This window comes from Myotis brandtii, unplaced genomic scaffold, assembly GCF_000412655.1.
Source record: "Myotis brandtii unplaced genomic scaffold, ASM41265v1 scaffold1031, whole genome shotgun sequence".
Lineage (NCBI taxonomy): Eukaryota > Metazoa > Chordata > Mammalia > Chiroptera > Vespertilionidae > Myotis > Myotis brandtii.
This window is the reverse complement of record NW_005353465.1, coordinates 99154-103527: the sequence shown is the minus strand read 5'-3', so window position 1 is coordinate 103527 and position 4374 is coordinate 99154. Positions and strand designations below refer to the sequence as shown.

Below are 4374 nucleotides of genomic sequence, written 5' to 3'. Positions count from 1 at the left end.
AGAGGGGAGATGGGGGTGGGGCTGCTGGAGAGGAGAGTTAGTGAGGGGGAACTGCTGGGGAGGGCGGCGGGAGCTGGGGCGGAGGTGGGTGTGCGGGGGCGGGAACCTGGAGCTTAGGAGGGTTTCCGGAGGCTCAGTGACAGGTGCTGTGGGTCATGGTGGGGGTTCACCTTTCCTTGCCCTCTGCCAGCTCACCCCATCTCCAGATGCCTTTGCCCAGGCCTGTCCCCTCCCCCCAGCAAGCTCAAGGGGGCACAGTGGGAAACACAACCCTGTTCAACAGAGCAAAGCGATAGGCTTCTCCTGTTTTTCTTTGCATAAAAGATCCGCTGAGCCTGGAAATCGTAGACTCCAGAGAGGGTGGTCTGATCTCAGAGGAGCCAGAAGAGAGCGGGGGCGGGAACCTGGAGCTTAGGAGGGTTTCCGGAGGCTCAGTGACAGGTGCTGTGGGTCATGGTGGGGGTTCACCTTTCCTTGCCCTCTGCCAGCTCACCCCATCTCCAGATGCCTTTGCCCAGGCCTGTCCCCTCCCCCCAGCAAGCTCAAGGGGGCACAGTGGGAAACACAACCCTGTTCAACAGAGCAAAGCGATAGGCTTCTCCTGTTTTTCTTTGCATAAAAGATCCGCTGAGCCTGGAAATCGTAGACTCCAGAGAGGGTGGTCTGATCTCCTCAGAGGAGCCCCAGAAGCCAGAGCGCAGGGGGAACCCAAAACATTCATCCATCAACACCCCCCCCAAAAAACACCCCAAGGTTGATCCTGTCTTCCTCACCTCAATTACTACCCTCCCCTCCCCTCCCTCCACAAAAGAAGTTTCTCAGGGTGGGAGGCTGCAAGGTAGAATTTCCAAGAAAGGCATTTCAGGACTCCTTTTCCAACCACCCTGCCCCGCCTCCTCCGGAATAATAGCTGAGTGCAAGTTACTCCACAGATCAGCTGCTCCACACGTAAATTACAAAGTTCATGCTTATTTAAGGAGCCATCTCCTAAATGAGCCATCTTCTCTGCTCTTCCTTCATTGTCCTCTTGCAACACACTGTCACTATTAAGGACGGTAGGGCTTGGGGAGATGCTGGCCCACCTAGCTCTAACTTTGGGGGAGGGGAGCTCGTCCTGAAACAATGGGAAAAATGCAGCAGGGGCTGCCTGGCAGCCTCTGGATTTAAAGCCCCTTTCAGCTTCAAACTGGTTTGAATGCCTAGAAATTACTTAACGTTTGCTCGGGGCAACAGGCCTCCTAGCCTTCTATTCTGAGAGAGGTATGTAGGGATAAGATGCCTCCCAGATCGGGTACTCTTCATTCCCTTCCTACCTTGAAATGGATTTTCCACTTCCTAAAAGAATTTATCTCACTAACAGGAGGTGACCACAAGTTCTTAGTTTTGTGGTTTGCCTGAGCGACAGCAAACCCATGTTGTTCTAGTCCCAGTTCTATTCTTGCCTGACTGGTAAGTTGAGGCGTGGTGGTCAGTCATACCACACTATGCCACTATTTCCCTTTTTGTAAAGTGGGAATATTGTAGCTGTGCTGTCTTCCTCAGAGAAGTATTGTGGGGACAAAAACTCGAGAAGTTCTTAGTATGTACATATGGAACTTTAAATTTTCGGGGGAGTGCCAAATGTTATGGATTAGAGAATTTACATTGTCAGTGGCAAAACAAAATAAACTGAAATACACTAAAATTTGTCATTTTTCTTATTAATCTTACTAATTTTCTGAAATAAAATGTTGGCTAATATCGTTGGCATATGTCAAGGGTAGGGAATCTTTTTTGGAAGGAGCTGAAACAACCTAATAGTAGTAACATCATTTAATCTTGGCATATGTCAAGGGTAGGGAATCTTTTTTGGAAGGACCTGAAACAACCTAATAGTAGTAACATCATTTAACCTTTGAACAGAAATTTTGCTATCTTTTATTTTTTAATATATTTTTATTGACTTCAGAGAGGAGAGAGAGATAGAAACGTCAATGACGAGAGCATCATTGACTGGCTGCCTCCTGCACTCCCCCCACTGGGGATCCAGCTCACAACCTGGGCATGTGCCCTTACACTGAATGGAACCATGACCTCCTGATTCATCAGTAGACAATGAACCCAATCACTGGGCCACACCGACCGGGTGAAATTTTGCTATCTTTTTTCACTGAAAACATTTTACTGAGTTATGTCTTGAAACTTCAGGTAATTCATAAGAATCATAACATAGTAAATGATGGCTCTGTAACAGATGAGCTAAGTGCTTCCAGGGCTGACCCTTACAATGAGGAAATGGGAGGGTCTGTTGCAATTTGGCAAGTCACAGGTTAGTGCAATGTTATTTTTACACATCAGGACATTTAAGCTTGGAGGGATTAAGTGACTTTTCCAAGTCCACACAGTAAATCAGTGAAGGAAGCATTCAGAATTTTGACTCCGGTCCAGTGCTTTCTGAAGCACATCAACATTGTGTGGCTTCCCTAATGCTAAAGAAAGGGCCCTGTGTGGCACCTACCTGCCATTTGCTCTCTAGCCTCAGGAAGGGCAGGGAATCAGATGGAAGCTTTCTACTGAGCATTTGTTAATTAGCATTGAACATTTGATATCAAGTTGCTGTTTTGTCAAGTCTTCCTACAAGAAAAGAAATCCTTTTCTTTTCATCTTCTCCTGGGAAACACTGTCCCCTTTCTTGGGTTTAATGAAACTTGCTTTCTGATGCGTAATTTGATCTGCACTCTTCTTTAAGGTAAATTTAGTCCCTGGTGAAAGGTGACAGACAGATCAACAGCCACCTGTAAGAGGAACCCTCTACTTCTCAGCACTTTGCACTCACTGCCTGTCTTGAAAAGGGGGGCATGATTTTTAGGCAGACACAAATGAAGTCATAAACACTGGCTGGAATAAACTAAGCTGGTAATGGTGTAGTAGATAGCAGATAAGGTGAGGCAAGCTATTCTGGGTCACATGCAAAATCTGGGATGGATGAAGGCCTAAGACCTGGACATGGTTGTTTAAATTTATAAAGAGCTTAAATGATGAGGAAAAGGGAAAACCAGGTGACTCTCTAAACCAGGTGGGCCATCCAATGGCTGCTTTAGGCTAGGGAGAGAATGGCAGGGGAGAACAAAGAGGAAAACAGGTGGGTAATGTGCAGCAAGGTGGTTTGTTGAACATGGTTCTCAAACTTTGCTGCCTATTAGAATTACTGGGAGAGCTCTTAAAAATCCCGATGGTCAGGCCACACCTCAGACCAAGTAATTCAGAATCCTAGAGGGTGGAATCCAGGCATCAGTATGTTTGCAAAGTTCCTCAGGTGATTTTACTGTCCACACAAGGATGAGAACCACAGTACCTATCAGAGTACTGCCCTTCCCATCAACCCTTCTACTTTGCTCCTCATAAATCTTATCTGTGCCCAATCTGGCCAAAATGTGGACATAGGCAAAATGAGCTGCTCACTGCTAAATCTTCCTGACAGGCACCCTCTCTATTCTGCCCACAGCCAGACGTTAGTTCTCATGCATTCTACTTCCGTGAAGAAAACTTGATGATTTAAACCTGACTGAATTTAGCCACTGTATTGCCTTTCCCAATGTGCCTCTTGAACCACATTTCTAATGGTAAGATGAAAGGCTTTGTTCTACAAAGAGTTTGAGAATTTGCCAGCCATCAAAGAAACAAAACACCTGCCTACTTACTATAAACATTGGACCAACACTAATTGGCAGGGTCCATAATTATGAAGTGATTCTGTAACTGCTGCTATAGACAATTTCTAAGGCATAATGTCCCATCTTCTCTTCCTCACTCTTCTCTCCTAAACACACACAGATACTCCTTTGTCACCCACACCTACTAATGCACCCAGGGCCTGTGCAACACGGTGGATAATTATGCAGGCACAATGCTTTGTATATCTGGTGCGAAGTGAGAAAAATATATTTGTTTCCAGAAAAGGAATATCTTGGGTCAAACATAAAAAAGTATTTTAAATGGATATTTTTCTGATATCAAAAGACTCAGAATTCATAGCACTTTGGAGCTGAAAGGGACTTGAGAGATCTGACCCCTTCTTTGAACTCAGTCATTGAGAGTCCCAGCTCAGAATCTAACAGACCTGAGTTAAAGTCTCAGTTCCAGCACTTTGTAATGTTTGTGACCTTGGGAAATGTTCTTAATCTATCTCAGGCTTGGGATTCTCTTCTTTAAGATGGAGGTACAGCCATAAAAAGGAATGAAATTCTGACACATGCTACAAAATGGTTGAGCCTTGAAAACATGTTAAATGAATTAGACCAGACACAAAAGGACAAATATTATATGCTCCCATTATATGAGGTACCTGGAATTGGTAAATTCATAGAGACTGAAAGTAGAATAGTGGTTGCCAGG

The 4374-nt window shown here is 45.1% G+C and overlaps 1 protein-coding gene across 2 annotated transcripts in view; it reads right to left on the bottom strand.

Annotated features, from left to right (window-relative positions):
- Positions 1-4374, bottom strand: part of SALL2 (spalt-like transcription factor 2) — a 31094-nt gene that overhangs the window by 3578 nt on the left and 23142 nt on the right. Inside the window, exon 1 of one of the 2 annotated variants that reach the window (XM_014537024.1) lies at positions 1141-1154. The exons of the other annotated variant lie outside the window; for it this stretch is intronic. The gene's annotated coding sequence lies outside the window, so the exon portion shown is untranslated. Of the gene's footprint in view, positions 1-1140; positions 1155-4374 lie in introns of those variants that run through there. 2 annotated transcript variants of the gene reach the window in all.